Consider the following 21,180-nt stretch of genomic DNA (forward strand, 5'->3'; position numbering starts at 1 on the left):
GTTCCAGAACTGCCGAGAGCAAAAGGTAACCCATTCAACACAAGTAAAAATATCACAGCCTTCCATTAATCCCTGATTACGATGCACAGTCAGGGCCCACAGCATTGTGGGTTTTGTCTATCTCCACATCAGTATGAAGACAGGATGGGGGAATCTTTGGATGGAAGCAAAATAGACCCTTCAGCTACACTTGAAATCTATACACTAAAACTCTTTAAACTCTTTAAAATTTATTCTGTAAACTCTTTAGATACTTATTCTCACATTCAAGGGCTTGAGCAGGGTATTGGCTAAACTACAGCAAGACTCAGTTTAAAAGCCTATTCAAGAGCTAGCTAAAAGGAAAGTCCTTTTAGACTCCCTAAGGAAAGTCTGATTTGTATCTCCATTTTCTAATACAATTGCACCATTAACTTGTGATGAGCTGAAACACCACAGTTCACATCTACAGTACCTTCCAGCTTCTACACAGGTGGAAGCTATCTCCATCTCAAGCTTGGATCCACTGTAGAACTAAGCAATGAAATCCAGATCCAGATTTCAGCCCCACCAGCTGTCCAAATCCATGATTCCACTTTGGCCCATTTCAGTGAGACTCTTGGAAAGGGCATGTTTTTCCCTATGATAATTCAGTGCTGGTCAAAGTATGAAAAGTCAGAGAAACTGGGCTTAATCACCCGAGTTACTCAGGCTCAGTTGTTTCTTCAAATGAAAACACTCCTCACCTTTTCTATTTTAAAAAACCCAAAACCTCAGCCAGCCTATTTTTAGAGTCAAAGTATCATAGTGAATCTTGATTCTGTCTTTCTAGCCATACAATTCCAATGACTTATGCAGAACTACAATAGGCTTACACCAGAAATAAAATGAGCTTAATAGAGCTTCTCCATTTTACTTTGTACAAAGATTTTTCAAAAGTGAGTTTCACTCCCCGCCACTGCACGTACATTTTTGTGTATAATGCAGCGAGAAAAAAAGAGAAAACAAATGGAAGGCCATCCTGCTGTTGGTTTTGATTCTTAACTGTTACATGAGTGGGAAGTACAGGTACATACCAGCCATGTAATTTGGCTTCTCATCTTTAGAACTCCCTCTCATGTTTGTATTTGGCTTCATTTCTGACCATCTTTAGTGAGGAGGTAGAAATAGTCTAATGATGTAGATTCGACAGAAGTAGTGTCCCGGGATATTTCCGACCTTCAGCATTTTTTGATTTTAAGTGAACTCTGAAATTTGAAAACAAAGACAGTTATTTGCACAATCTGAAGATTATCTTGTGCTGTATTAATTCATGTATCTGTTCATTCACGTTTTACAACCATTTTAGGAGTAGTTTACAGGACTTCTTACTGAAGAGGCAGGTATCCATCCCAGAGTGACAATAAGCAGATACCCTAAGGGTTTGGTAGCTTGCGGAGTGCAGTCAGGTTCCTAGCAAATGACTATCACAACCTCCAGCACTCCCTGGTAGCCCCAGCAGGGACTAACAGCTGAGTGAGCAATGGTGTCCTGGCAGGCTGCCCATTGCAAAGGCTGGGTGACGTCTCCAGGCTAAAAAGAGGGGTTATGCCAGATGACTTCTTCCCTGCTGCTGTCTATGTCCCTGCTGTGCCACCCTTTCAGAGGGACTGTGGAGGAAAATGTGTGCCTTCACCCGTATATGACTTCTTGCTGTCAACAACTATAGACAGATGTCAATCTGGTGGACTGGGAACTAATGCAGCTGAGGTTTGAAAGCCCATCCTTTTCACTGTCCCTGTTGTAAAGGAGAGGAAAGGTCGACAGCTGGGATGGGGAGGAGCACTAAACAAAACATTTTTTTCCTTCCATGCACGAACCAGAGTCAGGAAGTGCTAAAGGAAAGCTCAGCTATGGTGAATGTGCATTGCTGCTGTTCTTATGCTGTGGAGACCCCCAAGGTTCAGGCTAGTTTGTTTAATCTTTGCTAGAATATATCCATTTCCTACAAGGAGAACTGCCTGGCCCTGAGGTAATGCAAATAGTACATAGCTGTAGATACAGTAGATTTTCCTGAAGAAAGGGTCTCCTCTAAGAGAGCTTTTGTGTCAGCCCGTGGTATTTGAAACACACTGGCAAAAGCGGCAACAAGGGCTCACCCACTGGGATGGTCTCCTACACCTTACCTAAGAAAGGACAGTTGTCAGTCTTAGTTTAGGGACAAGCCTGTACCGGTCAGAGCTTTTTGTGGTTTGTTTAAGATGTCTGAGTAAAGAAAAGTAAAAAGCAAGGAAAAAACCCACAATGATATGTCTGGTTGCTGCCAGATTTAAAGGGCATCCTCATTGCAGAGATGTGCACTCAGTTATCTCTGCTCAGAGGTTAAATTACAATTTTACTGCTTCTGTGGTACTCTTAACTGTGCAAAGCCAATACAGCCGTGGGAGATTGTGATTATGTTCTGGCTCGCTCATGAACAGGGCTGTTGACTAAATTCCAGTGGCACAATGTTTATCACTATTTATCGGTGGTGGTGCCTGAACTAGGAGGAAGCTCGGCTTTCAGATCTCATGGACAGAGGTCTGAAGAAACATCTTGTCTCTTGTAAACTGAGAACATTTGCTGAAAAGTGAGTAGGGTAACAATAAACATGGAGATCATGATGTAATCTCAGCAACTATTTTCCTAGATGGAGTCACTGTTACCAAAAAACCTCAGCACCACTGATTAAAAAAGAATAGCAACTGCCACTGTCTCTGAAACCCTTGTGAAGATCCTTGTCTCTCCTGGCCATAATACCGGTACTTGGGCAGTGTAACGTTTCAAGCTGGAAAAGCTGTATCTACACCAAGCATTTGAGGTGCAGATCACTGCCAAGACCGGACTGAAACAGCAGCACTGTACTGATCTCTCTATCCCTTGTATAGGTATGATGGCAACTTCTGAACTTGGCAAAGCAGCTGTTCATAGCTGGTTTAATAACCTGGTAAAGTCCCATTTCTTTACTTTTTTTTGGACAAACATGGCAGCCAGCAAGCAAGGTGCAGTGTTTGAGCTTAGGTCAGGATTCAGCTAGTTAAAATATTTAAGGATGCCTGAATTTAGGCTGTTTTCAAGACAGAGGAAAGCAACAGCAGCCATTTGGAACTGCTTGGGAAATGCTAAGAAACAAGTGAGGTGTTTGCAGTAGGCATCACCTGATATGAACTACCGAAAAAGCTTGCATGAATGTACAGATTTCAACAAGGTTAATCAGAAACCAACCTTCCCTCTCTTTTAAATAGGAGGCTTTTTTCAGTGGCTCTCTTAAGTGCCTAGCAAGTTGTGATGAGGAGGTTAAATTACAGAGACTATTCCTGGCCTGGCACAGACTGAATGTCAACTTTTTTCACTAGACAGGAGCTGGGCAAAACAGCAAACTTGGTTGGAGCGTGTGACATCACTGCTGTTGCAATATATAAAGGGCCGGTTGGTTTCTCCACCCCCTTTAGGCTGGTATTTGGCTGAAATGTTGTGCCATGAGACATTGCGGTGGCATTTTGGCAATGCCCTTGGGAGTTGCATAGCAGTCTGAAGTCAGCAGTACTGCATTCTCCTTGATGATGGGAAAAGAAGGGAGAAAGAGGGAAGGTTTATTTTTTTAAAATCCTTGTGAGCTGGTTTCTTCATGCAGTGCTCTCTGTATCACATCCACCCACGGCTCCAGCCCAAACTCACAGCCCTGTGGTGACTGCTGGTTGAGGTTTATTCAGTGGCATGCTCTACTCATATGCACGCTGCTGCTGTTGTTGCTCTGGGCTTCTAGGGGCTCATCATGACAAACGGTTAGTGTTCTTACCATGAGAAATAGGAGAATATCTAAACATCCCTTGCTCTGGGCTGCCTGGACTATGTGGGCTGGTCATATTGAGCTGTACTGAGCCAAACGTTCCCTCTGATCTGCCATGTTGCCTGGGAAGCTCCAGGCACACTGCCTCTCTGAGCAGCCCTTGGGGAGAGGATCACAACACCCCCACCAAGGAGGGGAGCTGCCTGGCAAGAGAGACAGTGGTGCTCCAGACGCAGTTCCCCAAACTGTCAAGAAAGGCAATTTCTGGATTAAGATGGTGATAAAGTGAAAGCTATTAGCACAAGCTTCCATTTCCCTCATCCAATAAGATCACTTTAATCTATGCTTTGTGGTCATAAAGGGTGGTCAAAGTGAATTCTCCTGCTTAGGGAGGGGAAGGGAATTTTCTCAAGTACAAATACCTGCTCCAGCTGATGGAGGGTGGAGAACTAGATCAGTCCAACTTAGGGTGAAGATCTCAAACAGCGACAGAAGTCATTAGCATAGGACAAGGTGACCTCAGCTATTCCAGCATCAGATCTATGATCATTGCACTGGGAAGCAAGGCGAAGGAACCATGTGTCTGGACCAAACCAGTGTAGACTGGGGTCCATTCCCCTTGAGGATTTGGCCCAGCAATTGTGTCTCGAACAGCTTGTCCTGGGCCAGAGAAGAGGAGAGACTGTTCTTGACTTTGGGCCAACTTCTGTTCTCAGTTACACTGGTATAAATCTAGAGTCATTTTACTGACGTCAGTAGAATAACTGAGAACAGAATTGGTGACTCTAAATACATCTACTTCCTAAGCCGACACTGGTGCACTATCCAGAAGGCTACATAAGTAACTGTAACCACAGTAAAGTGAAATCCAACATCTCTGAAGAGCCAAACCTCACCCCCATGCGGCATTCAGACCAGCATGCAAAGGCATTTGGAACCGATACCACATTGCTATGCCACCAAATCATGTCCTCTGGACAATTCTGATTTTCTAACCTGTATCACTGTCCTGGTTTTGGCTGGCTGGGATAGAGTTAATTTTCTTACTAGCAGCTGATATAGTGCTGTGTTTTGGATTTAGGATGAGAATAATGTTGATAATGCACTAATATTTTAGCTGTGCTAAGCAAGTCAAGGACTTTTCAGCTTCTCATACTGCCCTGCCAACAAGAAGATGGGGGGCACCCAAGAAGCTGGGAGGGGACACAGCCAGGCCAGCTGAGCCAAAATGGCCAATGGGATATTCCATACCATATGATGTCATGCTCAGCATATAACTGGGGGAGTTGGCTGGGAGGCAGTTTGGCCAGAGAACTAGCTGAGCATTGATTTCAGGTGGTGAGCAATTTTGCTGTGCATTACTCGTTTTGTATATTCTATTATTATTTTCCTTTTCTGTCATATTAAACTTTCTTTATCTCAACCCATGAGTTTTACCTTTTTCTTTTCAATTCTCTCCCCCATCCCACTGGGCAAGGAGGGAGTGAGTGAACGGCTGTGTGGTTCTTTTAGCTGCCTGCTGAGTTAAATCATGACAATCACTCACCACTGACAACAGCAGTACATTTGGGATAAAGTAATTTTGCTCTTTTCTGCAATATTCACTAGAATATCTATACCTAAGAGTGGTGTGGTAGATGTTGTGCAGTCCCAGACTGGACCAGCAGAGCTGGCTGGCAGTCTGAATCACCATCCTATGGACACTGTAATCTTTTGGAAATGTGTTTGTGTGTGTATGTGATGGGAGGATGTTCTTATTTAGATTGTTTTTGAAATTTCACATGGAATAAAGATTCTGAAGAAAAAATAAATTATAAATTTCAAAATTACATTCAGAATCTTAAAAAATACCTTTTCATTTCAGATTATTGGCCTATTTTTACACTATAGGCCATGAGAAGTAGCATGTAATACATACCATAATAGCAAAAATAGTATATTATTACTGTCCTTAAGTCAGAGGTGTACTATTTAATGGTAACTGAAACATTTCATTTTATTTTCCACATCAAACAATACTCTGATGGTATTGCAAGAGAGTGTGATCTTGTTTTGAAGTTTCCCTAAGTAAATATTCCAAGTGATAAAAAAAAAAATCCAATTATCTTTCTAGGAGAAATGTCATTAAAATGAATATGATTGTGATTTTATTTGTTTAATCAAACCATTTTTTTCTGAAGAAGAACATCTGAAGCCTTTTCCTCTCAGTGAGCTCTACTGAAGCTAGTGCATCTGTTGCCATAGGAGCTGGAACCAGGGACTCATTAGACTCACAGCTCAAGGAAGGTCAGTGCAACCTGGTGGAAGTATGAATGTGAGGAGGGACCGTATGTAGCTAATGACCTTGTGTTATGCACCCTGCTCTGTGTCCTTTCCCCAAAGGATGTGAACCTCTTCCAGGCCCCAGCTGGAATGCTTACCTCTTCAGCTCAGACCACAAAGCTTCAAGCACTGAGAGATGAAGACCTCATGTGAAGTACAATGGGAGGAACAGAGATGGCTTGTGACAGCTATGGAGAATCATGTCAAGTCTCTCTACCTTTCCCTTTCTGGTTCAATGGCAAAGACCCAACAGTTATTTCCAGCTGGTGTCCGGACTGCCTTTCTCAACGTCCTCCAAATGCCCCATTCTGCCAAGAGGCCTGTCAAGTCTGGAAGAAGGAGATGTCTCTCAGAAAGGATTGAATCTGGACCGAGGCTTTCTTGCAACTCCTGTTCACTCCTTCCATTACCTGAAGCCTATCCGCTGCCTTTGAAGAGTCAGTAACACACAGAAATGATGGAGGAAGACAAAGGCACAAAGCGCATGACTAACAGGCAAAGAGCAGGCGCAGCACTTGACAAACAGCACAAGCCTACGAGAATCACAAGGCAAAGGGATGATGCTCCTCCCATGACCTGAAGTCAGCACAGACAAGTGACATTTAAGCAACTGAACCCAAACAGTGCATTTCTTGGCATTAAATGTCTGACTGGAAAAGGCCACTGTCTGTAACTAGGTCAGTCATTATATACTGAGATATTTATACAGCTCCCCAGTAATATAGTACATGAACACCTCCGGGCTATTTATCCTTAACAAACACTCCCACTGCAAGCAGGATTTCTGTCTCATTTACAGATCAGCAGCTAAGGCCCAGCTTCAACTGACTAATTTGCCCAAGATCAAACAGGGCATCCGTGGCAGGGCAGGGAACCAAATCTGTTTTCTGAATAACACAAGAAGAGCTCAACCTTCGTCAGTTAAGGCAAAAATGTGCTTTCCCACTGCCCTTCAATGGCATGGTACTTAACCAGGAGCCTCTGCAAAAAACCCCAAACTTCAACTGAGTATGATGCTGTAGCTTGGCATCATATTCTATAGTGTAATCCATATGGGTTTGCAAGGTGACTGACTTACTGCAAAGATCTCAGCTCTGCCTCAGGTTCTTGATACCTATATCTGTCTTTGAGATCATGAAGGCTCAAGCCTTCCTCACTAGTTCAAGGTGACAACTGACATTGCATTGGTACAGCCTCTCACTTAGCATTGACAGGATTTTGGCTGATTAGACAGGTATTCATCTCCTTTCATTTAGTCCTAAGCAAGGCTTAGAGGATGAAAGCTTCTGAGTTTTTACTTCCTGAGTGGAAGAAAGGAGATTTTCCCCACAGTAGAGGGAAAGTTGTATGGTATTGCAGCATCACAGTGGCTAGAGATGGGAGATGACAAGGAGGGAAGGGAAGAAAAACACATGGACAAGAAAATAAACGTAATGGACTGGATGCCTTGTGAAGGAGCGTGCCTGACCGTCCCATCCCCTGTCATGGGAAAATTGTAATGATACCAGCAAGTATGCTAGACACAAAAAAGAAGCAGGTGTATTCTCTGTGACCTACACAAGGAAATCTGCAGCTATCAAGCAGCTATGCCTCACTTCTCTTTCCAGGCTGGGGAATCTGAAACCATCCCCCACTTACACTGCCATCCTCATCAGCCCCAGCACACCGATACCATCTGCACTGTCAAGTTTACACTTAGACCACTTAAGCTTTTTGACAAGGAGAGTCTGACCCACACCCACTCACACAGGATACAGTCTCAGGAAATAACAGGCTTGCAGAAAACAAGTATTATTCTTTTACTGGGAGTCTCACCTGCTCCTTTCCTTTATATCTTCTGGATATGTCCAGGGTTTGGACAAGGATTTTTCTGGGCTTAAAGAAAAGCATAAAGAAAAGAATTCAAGCCATTTGTAGGTGCTAGGTTCAAAATTGTTTCAAGTTCTAAGTGATTTTATAGCACACTGAATTCTATGGGATTTAGGGACATGCAATATCCTGAAATACCTGTCTTATGTTACCAAAGGCAAATAGGTATATGTACCAGAGTGGGAAAGAGAAGGTGGAGACTTTGGTTTTCAAGGTTTTCTGGAATAGGAAAATAGAGCTGGAATTCTTCAGGAATAGAGCTATTTCTTACTTACACCTTGCTATAGCTTTCAAGTGCAGTCAAGTGAGCTCAGTTCTTGAGCAAGCAGTGTAGCAGGGAGGGAAATACACACTTATATACATGCCAGAGCATATGACTCAAGCACACAACGACCCATTTGCATAACATCTCTCCTCTGATGACAAACCCCTCCTCAACCATTTGTGATAACAGAACCATTCCAGTTGAAAAACAAGAGCTGTAGCTTGCCTTGCTCCTGCCTCCTGTCTGGAAGATGGCCATGGGACAGCGAGCTATCTACCCATGGGAGGACTTTGAGAGGGCAGGGGAGAGCCCTCCCACCCTTGCCCCAAAAGTGTTATTTCTGGAGGCCACACTATTTTCCTCCTCCTGAGGAGCAAAGCTAGCCAGTGGTCTGATCCTGAACAAGACTGAAACTCCCTCCAGTTCCCTCTTACTCCTTCCAGTTCCCTCTTCACTGTGCAACAGGGATTTGTTCTTTTTTTTTTTCTTCCCCTGGGAAATGAAGATTGTCTCTCCCTATTCAGAAACTGATTCACTGTTATGACTTACTGGTGTGTCCCCAAGGCACCTCATCATTCTTTTACAGTTGATATGCTAAGACATTTCTTGTGATTATTCTGTAAAGGATACATGCAAAAGACAGAAAGGGAAATAACAAGAATTTTAAGAGACCCCAATGACTCTGGCTGAATCAGTCCCTCAGCAACCTCAGTGATGCTGTCATTGCAGTGCTTTTCCAGGCCCCCCAGACCCTCTAAATAAGCCTGCAGGCAGGCAATAGCATCACCTGCAGCCTAGTGATGTCACCAGCCACTACTTCTTCCCCATCCCACCCTTCTCCTCAATTCTGCCCCACAACCCAAGCGGCAATTCTACCTACTTGTCTATGGCTTCATTCAATTAACAGGCCTGGTCACAACTCCTATAGCTCAAAGAATCATTTCTCAGTTTTGGAGGAACAGACTAAGTCCTAATGTCACTACTTCAAAGCAGATCAGTCAAAACAACTAGTCTCAGTGAACAACAATATCGTGCTCAGGAATGCTGCCTCACTGCCCCAGCACAAATCCTGGATGCAGTTTGCAGGGTCTGGTTCCCTCTGAACATACTGCTGCTTCTGCACCAACATCCCAGACAGCCCTCGGCACTTACTCCAATTTCTGCACAATGGAGCCCTGTGCTTTGAAACATGCAAAGGATGGGGACAGGGATAGACCTGAAATACATCTCAACAGAGCAGAAGCCATCAGAAGTGTGCAGAATTGTACAAGGGTCTATAATGAAGCTGACAGGCCAGCCAAGCCAACCTTAAGATATGACAGGTTACATCTGGTCCAGGTAAAGGTGATAGACAAAGGCACATCTGAGACTGAGGATCTGCAGTAGCTGTAATCTGCCACATACTACTGTTTGCTGACTCTGCATGTTAAGATGTAGCCAAATGTTAACCACATGCATATCTTTTAGAGACTTTTCCAAAAATTGCAGGTATTTTCATCTCTGTCTTTTCCAAGTGGAAAGTATGAATTAGGTGGCCTTCATGTACCTGAGTGTCATACCCTATCATGGTTCCCAAAACAGCCCAAGACACAGTGTGTAACAGGGAAACCATCCCTGAAACTACTGGGATGTAGATATGTGAGAGACTGAAAATAAAGATGCATCACTATTTGACCTGCTTGGCTCATAAGAAGGTTGGTCTGACTGTTACTAGATGATTTAGATTAATCATTACTAGCTAATGCCTTCTTGTATATCATTATTTGCAAGCATAGGAGATGGATGATAAAGAACCCTAGGACTATAATTAAATATCTCCTTTCTATACGTGTCCAAAGAGGATCATTTGGCAGGGGAACCTAAGGGAGAAGAAAACCTTACTTCTGGGGAAGGGTTGTTCTCTTATGGCTTCAATGCTGCCTCGGTTTCTCTGGGGCCGCTAAGGGACAAGGGTCTCAGTGGCAGTCTCTCTGATCGTGCATGCTTGAAAGCCACAAAAACCTGGCAAGAAGCAATATAGCCACAACACACCAAGCTTAATAAACACACCAAAAAATATATATTTTTTTTAAATACACCTTTAGATATGTATATAGAAGCTATCACTGACCCACTCAGAAACATATGCAGGCTTGACTGAACAGGGACAACCTTTTCTCAAGGGTAAAGTTCCCCTATGAGCACACACACGCAGCCCCCACTCTGTTCCCTTTCCCCACACACCTGTCAGCTGGCTTATGGAGCTCTGATCCCAAAATGCGACACTACCTCAGGCAATGCACGCTAGCTCTAAAAGCAATGGACTCACCCCCTTGCTTACAATAGACTAAGCTCTGTGTGACCTGGCACCCTGGCTGCAGGCAAGCCGGCGCAGCGAACCCTGCAGCTAAAGACCACTTGCAGAATTTGTCTCTGCCAGCAACTTTCTGTGCTTGTAAACTCAGCTAGGCTAAAGAAAGGAAAGACCTACAGAGATGAGTGGTATTTTCTCCCAACCTGTCTCATGGGGTTAGTTGGCTTTTTTTTTTGGTCTTGGAGGGACTTACATTTTCATGGGCCTTTTGCACAGCTCCAGTAATGCAAGGACAGACAAGACAAACATTTCAGAGAAGCAGGTAGGAATAAGAGACTTCAGAGTGAAATTTCTGTGTGCTTTTGGTTTGCAGTGCAGGGATGCAATTATACCTGTATACTTCCACCCAGCTGTGGCCTTCAAGTGCACTGGTGAGTGCCTGCTACAACCATTTTGGTAACTAAGTTTTGAATATGTATGTAAATACCTTCCCAGTGACAAGCATAGAAGGATGGAGAAATTTAGTTGTTTTGGAGCTCCAATATACTGCAAACCTTTTATTTGTTAGTATTTTCCACAGGTATTTCCTTCAAGCATTTAACTGAGGGCATTTGGTTTTTTACATGGTAAATTCCTTGAAGAAATGAAGGAAAAGAGCCATGGATTTTGAACCTGTCCAGAAAGCTTATTTCTCCTTCTCATCTCTTCATACTTCTCCTTCTCCCCAGCCTCCCTCCTTGCAATGGCAGAGGACTAGCGAGGAACCCTCTAGCTGATACTGCGCAAAGTCAGTGTGAAACAGTCGCTTTGGCTTGATGCTGGAAAACATTTCCCTATTCAGATTTAATCGGATTGCCTATTCACAGGACATTTAAAAAAGCATAAGCAGTTTGGCTTCTCAAGCTCAATTTTAATTATTTCCATTCTTATTTTGCTGCTGAGTTCTGCAACTAGGCTAATAAAATGCACTTCCTTGGGATAGCAGATTAAGAAGTTCTGCAACAACTGGACTCAGAAAAGCTTATGCCATTTAAGATTTTTTCCAGTGATTAAAATTGGATACAGGTCATAGTCACAGTCATTTATAGTGGCCGCTTAGCACTGCATAGGTATTTGAACTATTTTACTTTTTCAGGCTCTGTAGCATACTAATTGCTTTCTATAAAATATTTAAATTATTCTCTTCCTATTTGTTCCAAAAAAAGAATTAAAAATGCCTTCAAACCCCTATACAAATCATTAAAGTTTTTAAGAGTATCTTATCTGTAGGCAGTAATCATCTGGAAAATAAGATCAATGTATATTTGCTTAAAGTTGCTTACAACACAATGCGCAGGACAATTAAATGGAGCTTCATAGCAATTTATTGGTCTTTTAAAAAGATCATGCCCCTTTACCAAATAATTATGTCATAAACAGTAATCACAGCATACAAATCTACATGTATGTCTCTTTCCACACACAGACTTTCAGAGACAATCCTGCTTTTTTCAGAGCAGAAAAAAGCTGGACAAAATGAAAAGACTTTCCACCTCTAATCACTGAAAAGAAGATATAAATGCTATTTGATTTCTCTTATTTGATCAATTACAGAACTGATCCTTGAGAGCACACACATTCACATGCTCAGACACCACCATTCTTTACCATTTCCCTGCTTTAAAAACACCCATATGCCTCCCCCTTACCTTCTGTGCTCCAGCTTCCTGATCAGGGACAGTGCGGGGCTGTGCTTTCTTCCCTTAAGTCAAAGCCCCAGCACATTTTGCAGCAACCTGCTTACTATTAGCACTTCCCATTATTTATGTGTTTCGGACTCTCCTTCTGAACATGGTTATCTTAATAGAAACAACCACTGAAAAATAAATAAAACAATAAAAGTGGAGGAGCTAACCCTTGAGCCCTTGCAGACCTGCCCAGCCAGGTGAAGTGAAGTGAGCAAGGAATCCAAAGTTAGTAAAATGTATTTAAATAGTTATCATGCAAGGGGAAACCAAACGGAGATCATGGTGGGGAAGAGGCAAACATACGTATTGGAATAACCATGCGGTGTCAAGTAACAGACAGATGAAACAAACAGTCATCAGCTATTTTTACATTCAGATTCGCCACTGGTAATGCTTCAGAGATAACTAATACAGAAAGTAATGCTGTGCGATTGGCTCGCTACTGCCAGTGATTCAAACCTTAAAGCACTGCATTTTTGTACCTACAGGTGGGAGTCAAAATGTTTATTAAGGTCACAATTAAAAATACTGTGTAAGAAGTATGCACATGAGTAACACATTACTGTCCTACTGGTGCTTTTTCATAAATAGCTCATTTCATCATCAGGGCTGGACAAATGTATCCAGTGTTCTTGGAGTAAGGACCCCATTCCACTGTCCCTCCAAAGCAAACAAGACCAGCCGCCCTCCTGGGAGGCACATGCCAGCATTGGGTTTCATTTGGCGAACTGCAATAGGATGTTGAATAATAGGGGAAATATGCCGTGAAGTCAACAGGCTAAGTTTTTGTACTGCAGATACAAACAATGGATCGCACCCTGTGCCACGCTGGGTGCACAGAGCTCCTTACTGAAGTCATGGGGCTCTCTCGGGGCTCAGCATCACGCTGGGCTTGAGCCACAGCCTGCAGCAAAATGAAGAGCAGAATCTTCTGCGCTTACAGCCTAACTCCTGCTGCCATGGCAGAGCAGGGCTCCACGTGAGCCCAGTGCTCATTTGCATTTTAAAAAGAGCTGGTAATTACATTGCTACAGCATGAGCAAGGCAACAACCATGCGGTATCTGCTGCCTGAGAATCTCCAAGCACCAGGAGGCTTGTGATGAACTAATCCTCCCTGTGATCCAACTGCAGCCTAAGCTTACCGGTCCTTGGAGGGACAATGACCTGCCTTCTCCAAAGCAACCTTCAGCTTTGAATTCAGAGGTGTATCATTCACCTTAGATCCCAGCAGAAAGGTTTTGCAAAGCCCACTGTCCTAAACTCCTGGTCTGGGCTTTTGGTGCTGAAGTGCTTCTCCTAACTCAGCACAACTGCTGGTCTTGCCAAACATCAGGGCACTTCTGCTAAGTTCTGCCCCCAAGCTACACACTTCCAACAGCTACCCACACCCTGCACCCATGAGAGCACTTATGCACAAAGATCTGGTGAACTGAGACATTGGACAGAAGTGGTGCACGCTGAAAAAAAAAAAAAAAAGAAAAGTTTGGGATGAAAACAGACAGTGGAAAAGTAGTTTTCAGGCACCTACTGCCACTAATGCAGGCCAAACTGTCTGTATGCGTGTGTCTGTCTCTCCCACACATTTCTAAAGAGGGGTGGAATGTATTTCTGGAATACTTGTGCTAAAAATAAACCCATCCCTGCTGTCTATGAAGAGAGGCAGGTATAACCCTGCTTTCTATAAGCCCATGAACTTGTGAACTGCTTAGAGGCTGAATCGCAACTAGAAAGACCCCTGTGGAAATTGTAACTGCTAGTGCAGGAAGGGTGGCTGATTGCTTGGAAAATCCAAAACAGGCCTCTCACACGAAAGCAGCTGGGGTTAACACTATTCATCATGATGAATGTGCTTTACAGACTCCAGCTTTGAAAGGACTCAAATCTTGGGACAGGCATTATGCTTATTCAAATATGATGATAATAAATACATATATTTGCAAATTCAGTGCTCAGATGAGACTCTGGGATCAGATGGCCTGTCATTAAAATAAAACCACTTCTGGGGAAAATTACTGAATAATACACAGCAAACACAACCCAGTGGCACTTAGATGTTGTTATCCTGCTCCCAGGAAATTTAAAAAGCAAAAATTCCTGCCGCTTCCTTTCAGTGAGCGTAGAGCAATAACAGATCACACTGAACTTTTGTAGACAGCAATTTGGACTGAAATTCTAAATTTATATGAAAAGAGTATGCAATTTGCACAAATTATCAATGGAAAATGTATGTATGCATGTATAATGAACTCCATCTTGGACACACACACACTTGAAACTTTATATGCTTGGTAGGGCAGAGAATACAGACGTGAGAGCCTTATGCAAAAGCAGTAGTTTTCAGCCTTTTCTGACTTGTATCCCATCCCTTAACACTTTCTCCAGGGAAATAAATGGAGTTCTGTCCTACTGAGAGAGTAATTTTTTTTTCCTTTGTTACCTTAGCTGCAAATCCCAGAGAGGCAGTATGCAGACCCTGAGGGGTCAATAGACTAATCACATGCAAAAAGTCCCTGGTACGTGGAAACCAAAAGTGGAACTGATTATAAACAGAAATGAAAACATGCCACCCTAGACTTGGAAAATGGAAGCATCAAACTGTTTTGGTTGTAGAAAGAAAACGCTTTATAATTCTCATGGCATTAACAAGCAAGGGGCCTATTTAATAACCCATGAGAACAATATGACTTTATTGAGTTTTCGGTTCTTTTTTTACAGCATTTTTTGTCCAGCAGAACAGTGAAGGTTCAGTTCTTACCTGGCAGCCACAGACTGAATGATTTGTTGACTGTTATCACAGTCAGTGCAATAACTTGATCTCTGGGCAGCGGACAGTTGAGTGCAGAGCATTGGCTGGACAGAGCAGCCCCAGGGTCATATCAGCTGAACAAAAGCAGTAAACCAAGGACTAGAACATGTCCCACAGCAGGAGAACACTTTCATCTGCTCTGCATGTTGATCCCCACACTTGCAGACAGATATTGTTGTGCCCTGACTGAAGTCTTGCAAAGCTTCTCTGGGGGTGTTTGTAGCACCTGCATGTCTGCTCCTGGATGTGCCCAGCAGTGCAGCAGCAATCCAGTGCTATGCAAGGAGTCATGGTGCAAACCAGGTACTGCTCCACCTGCCTCCTTTGGACAGCCCAAGCCCCCCCAAGCCCAAGCTTGTTTTCCAGCAAGGGGGCTCCATCTCCATGGGACTTGTATGGGCGGTGAGGTGGCTGTCAGTTCTAATCCATTCCTGCAGCATGTCAGCAGCCTGGACCCAAATCCCTTCCTTCCTTGCTCAAGCTGATCTGAATAGACACTTTCTCTGATGATGGAAATGCTCCCAGTTTCTGGAGAGGGGGTGCTCCACTTGCTCCTCTTGCAATCTTTGCATTTCATGCCTTGCTGAAGCAGAGAGAATGACTGAAAATGAACTGAGGTCTTCGGTTTTGCATTCTCCTCTAGGAGGCTTTGGACTTGCCTGAGCATCTGCACATTTTCTACTAAATATGAAAGCATTGCTGTTTTCTCCTGCAGCTGGACTTTGTGCAAAATCTCTGGTCAGACCTACCCCCCTTCCCTGTCTCCAGGAGGCAGCAGAGACCTGAGGGTCCTAAGGGAGGAAGTTGTCTCGGTATTGCTATAGGTATTTTCACACTCAAAGGGGAATGAGATCAAGCCTGCATGTTTTGCTCAGCACCTCCTGTTAGCCAACACAGGCTGTGCTGCACCTGGTATCAGGGGAAGTGACCAGGAGATTTCTGTCATATTCCTCTCTGCCTTTTTCTCTTCTGGGTCCAGCCCCTTACACATCTACGTTTGAATCAACTTCTGTCCTGACAAACCCAGCTGAGCAGATGTAGATTAGGACAGAAGAGTCTCCAGCACCTTAGAACCAGTCGCGGTCCTGCAGCCTCTTCTCTTGGGGCTATTTCTCCATCTTGCTGGAAGGGCTGCTTTATCCACCCCTACTGCAGAGTTTGTGCAATGAGACAGGTGCAGAACTCATCCACAGCCTCTCCCCAGGACTACTCCTTAGGGCTCACACCTTGTCAGTAGCTGGAGTTTATTGGTCCCAACTCCAAGGACTCCTAGAGCTCTGACAAGAAGAAATTCTAATTTTTGAAGCCCTTGAAGCTTTCTTTATTTGTCCTTATTGCAGCTCCAAATGAAGTAAAAATCCTCTGAAAAAGGAAACTCTGGAACAAATTTCAGCATGGTTCAAGCAAAAAGAAATATTTCCTTGATTTCACCTTTCAAAATTTTTTAATATGGGGTTTAATATAATACAATATCAAAATTATTTTCATCCCACTCTCAGAAAGTAGTAAAAGATATTATTTTTCAACAAACAAAATGCTATGCTTCTTCTCTGAAATCAGATTTCTCATGAAACCAATGAACTTTGCCACATTTCAGTATTGACTGCATTTGTGATCACTGGCACACATTGGTTCTACCATCTTTTTGTTCATCTGTGAATACAACCTTAAATTAAATTTTAAAAGAATTTCTATAGCATGATCTGCTCTCCCTGCTGCTGCCCCATCAATACCACCCAGACTCAGCTGACTCAGAGACAACTCGTCTGGATTCCAGCCCTGAACACTCACCCTAGAACTCTGGGAGGTGCCCAGCCGTGGCACTAGACTGGGGCTCAGGAGCCCTCTTACAGCTTTCAGGGACCGAACGTAGGCTAGAAGGACTCTAAAGACACAGCCTCAGTGACTGTTTTGGCAAAGATGTCAGTCACAGCCACATCTTACTTATTTCCCCCAAACCAAACTGACTCTTCAGTCAGGAGCAAAGTCTTGCTTTTGCCAGTAAGACAGCTGCCTCGCACACATTGATCGTATCTGCAAAACCCCCAAAAGATGCTTTTGCATAACTGTTTCACTATTAAACACTCTGCCAAGAGCGGAAGACAGATGTGGCAGAACAGAAACTTACTACAGGAAATGCTAAACACCAGAGTGTTCAGCAAGTAAGGGTTTAATCCTGCAATGCACTTTTCTACCTGGGCAAATTTTTCAAAGGGATTGCACTGTCTAAAAGAGCAAAAACCCCCCATGTTAGGTACCTATCTGCCCTCTGGGCATTGATTTGCCTTGGAAATCTTTCTCTTCAGGAATTGTCAGTGAAATCAGCAGGAACTGACAGCACTTTGCAATTGTAGGAGAGGTGCAGCCTGTCCCAGGACATGCAATGAATCAGTCTTTCAACTAAAGGTTAAGAAATGAGCACACTTGCGACAGGTCAGATGAGGGAAAAATGTCTGTGAATAGTCTGAGTGATCTAAAAAATAGTTCTCTTTAAAAACATTATGTAGAAGCCAGTGACATTTAGAGACATTAGGACAAATGCATTAGGTATTTTATAAACATAGCTATAATCCATCTAATTTAAGAAAAGAGGTTGGAGGAATGTGGAGTTACTGGCCTAGCGTAAATATTTCCTATTTACAAATCACAAAGTAAAAACTGGAGACCACAAGCTAATTAAAATAGCTGGACAGCAATGATGGGAAACATAAGATGCTATTTTTAGGGGATCATATGAGAGCCTAAGCAGCTAGAAGTCTAGTCAACTTGGAGGTGTCACACGGCTGCTCTCAGAGCCCTTTGCACTGTATCACCCCACCACAAACAAGGTGAACTAGCCAGTACAATTTTTGTTCCAGTCCCCCCCACAATCCAGATTTCATGCAATACTTCACATTTTACACAACACATTGAATGAATTTCCACAAAACCACTGTCCCTGTCCTGTGCCAGGTTCCCTTGCAACAGAGAAATGGGGTTTGGGCAGTGTTTGCAGGGCTGACTCCCCCCAAATCCTGGGAAATACCGATGTTTTACAAGAGGAAATTGTGTTATGCTGTCGTACAGCTAGTATTGCAGAGGTAGCTGTGGTTCAAATACGGGCTTATCTCTGAGTGGCAAGTGGTGAAGACAGAAAAGATAAAACATTAAAACTTGTTACAGGCTGATGAGTTTGCCTGAATTACATGGGTTTTCATCTTGTGGTTTGCAGAATACACTTGCTGCGGGCCAAGAAGAGGAAACAGTGAAGCACAGCAGAAGAAAACATGAGAAATTTATTCCTCAGCAGTCACTGAAGTTTCAAAACATATCTGCATTATCTCAAAAGCTCGTAGAACTGCAGAATGTGTTCAGAAAATACTGGGGTGCAAAACATCTACCTGCATGGTTTTGTGCTGGAGCAGTGAGGTGAAGGCCAGCTTGTCTTAGGAGAGAGGTTTCAGCCCAGATGTGAATCAGACTGGGAAGGAATTTAAATTTGCACTTCTTCCTTCTCAAACCAACTCTCCTCCTAGCTCAAAACCCTTCCCAGAAAAGGAGTATTAGAAACCACAAAAGGTTTTGAAAAATATTTCAGTTTTTGCATATCTTGGCAGAAAAATGGGCACCACTAGTATGCAAGCCACAGCAAACAAAATTGCCTAACCTGTTTCCAGTCCACTAGCAGATCAGAGTGCACCAGTTAACTGCAAAAAGCAACCGAGCTTTTGCCTTTTTCCCATTCCAGTAATCCGAGGAATTATAATACTGTATTTCTAAAATGCTGACTTAAGTCACGGTTAAGAAGAGTAAGTAATCTAAAACTGGCATTCAGTAAAACAGGAAGCACTGGAGAGAGAACTAGAAGTTTATGCCCAGCCTTTCAGAAAAAGCCAATGTGCAATTGTTCAAGGTTTTGCTGAATGTCGGGAATGGAAGATTAACAAACCAACAGACTGTGATGCAGTGAGATTATCAGTGCTAGCAGGAGGAATTCACACAAACACAGAAAGGCCAAGAACAGCTAAAAACCTGGTCTGAAAGATAGCAAATGTGCTTCTCTGCAGAACAGTGCTAAATAATGACTGAGGAGAAAAGAGCCAAGTGAGGAACAGAAAGCAACCACTGCAGAAAAGCAAGAAAACAGAAATGCGATAATCAGAAACAGAGCTCAGTTATGCAGATTCACTGCAAAAATCAGTCCCAGCTCCTTCACCTGCGGAACACCTGGGCTGTTCCACACAGCCTAGGACCTGGCTGCAAGGTCCTCGGCACAATCTGCCTAGACAATTGGGTGGCCTGGAAAACTAGGGACAGATCTTCGTCCTTTCCTTGTAGCTGAACCTGGAAAATAGGGTCAGTGAGGTATGTGGTGCAGATAGGAAGACAGCACCAGAGAACCCCCTAAGAACCCTCCAGGCCTAAAAGCTATGTCACAACTCCTTAGTGAGGATTAACCAGATGAGTCTCAGGCAATCAGAGACTACTCTTAGCAGTAAAGTGATCCTGGGACTGAAATTCACTGTACCAAATGTACTAAAGTGGCTGGTATTAATAAACTGACAAATGCAAACAAAAGAATTCTTCTTTAATCTCATTCCATTAAGGAAAGGGCATGTGGTTTGAATTATGATCATATAAACCACTGATTTCAGGCACTTTTTAAAGATTTGTAGACTGCAAAACTCATTAGAAAATTTATGCTGTCAAATATTTGAACAAAAATATAATGAGAATAGAGAGATAAATATTGTCTTTTAAAAAAGGTCACAATTGGTTTCCTTTAAACTTTGCAAAGGCATTTTAGGCAAAAAGATACACATAAACCAAATAATAAAATTATTACTGATGAAAATTCCAATCCTGCAAACACGTATGTGATTAATTATCTTCCTGCAGAGATCTGGGGCCCTTCTCTTAGGAACAAAACTAAACGTTTGTAGAATCAGGGCTGTAAGCAAATCCATAACATCACTCATACAGATATTCTCAGTGATTTCAGCAGAAGTGTTTACACACAATGCAGAACACAGATTGAAGCATTTAAGCACTGCAAGCTCAAAGTGCATTTTTATTGCAAACTTTTTGTTATTGACAGAAAGTATTGCTGTTTCAAAATATAGCAATAATTCCCAAATCCAAGGTGTATCTGAAATCCATTAAGAAAATGACTGTGTATGCAGGCAGGCCTGAACAAGGAGACAAGATTTGATGTCTCCACTGATGACACTTTCAACAGTGTCCACCTCATTTGGGATCACAAATCCCATTGATTTCAATATTCCAACCCTGCCGAAGGACAGTCACCCCTCAGACATTTCAACGTGATGCATAGAAGCTGGATATTTTGGAAATTGATGCTGGCTGCAGAAGTAGCCTGGCAGATATGGCTGAGCCAGCTCCAACCAACAGAAACCCTTCCAGAGACATGAGTGGGAGCTGGAACATGCTCTGTTTGCTTATTGCTTTAAAGACAGAGTTTGTGCTGTACTCCCAGAAGGGATGCTAGTGAGACTGTGGACTAGTCTTTTTCCAGCCTAGCTGAGCATGACAAGCATGAAACATCTCTATATAAAAAAAAATCTCTACCAGTGCTTACAGTCTATGGATTTTTTTATGAAACCAATTGAAAAAATTCTAAGTTAGTAATGCAAGACCAGAAAATACAAAGAAAGCAAGGAACTGGTTGTGTAATAGAAATGAGTAACAATTAAAAATTATTTAAAGAACAATGTTTTTACATTGTTCAGCATTAGATGCTCTGATGTATGGTTAATTCCAGTGTCCTGATTCACATTTTCCTTTGTACCTTTGTACCTTTCACAGCTTTACCATTTATTTTGGCATCAATATAAAAAATGATAGTCACCAAATAGTTGCCTTCAAAAATCATTTGCAGACTCACTGTTTCCAGAGGATCGTAGAATGGTTTGAGTTGGACCTTAACAATCATCTAGTTCCAACCCCCCTTCCTCTAGACCAGCTTGCCCAAAGCCCCATCCAACCTGGCCTTGAACGCTTCCAGGGAGGGGGCATCCACAGCTTCTCTCGGCAACCTGTTCCAGTACCTCACCATCCTCACAATAAAGAATTTCTTCCTCATATTTAATCTAAATCTACCCTCCTTCACC

General features: G+C 42.9%; 1 protein-coding gene across 7 annotated transcripts in view; it reads right to left on the reverse strand.

The window, feature by feature from the left end:
* Positions 1 to 21,180, reverse strand: part of C7H10orf71 (chromosome 7 C10orf71 homolog) — a 35,623-nt gene that overhangs the window by 12,047 nt on the left and 2,396 nt on the right. For 2 of the 7 annotated variants that reach the window (XM_054832514.1, XM_054832510.1), the window contains exons 1-2: positions 12,225 to 12,556; positions 1,056 to 1,226 (exon numbers count right to left, since the gene is read on the reverse strand). The gene's annotated coding sequence lies outside the window, so the exon portion shown is untranslated. Of the gene's footprint in view, positions 1 to 1,055; positions 1,227 to 6,207; positions 6,439 to 7,924; positions 7,985 to 10,124; positions 10,245 to 12,224; positions 12,557 to 21,180 lie in introns of those variants that run through there. The other 5 variants (XM_054832513.1, XM_054832515.1, XM_054832512.1 and 2 more) reach the window with 5 other exon arrangements.

The sequence above is a fragment of the Grus americana genome, chromosome 7, assembly GCF_028858705.1.
Source record: "Grus americana isolate bGruAme1 chromosome 7, bGruAme1.mat, whole genome shotgun sequence".
Lineage (NCBI taxonomy): Eukaryota > Metazoa > Chordata > Aves > Gruiformes > Gruidae > Grus > Grus americana.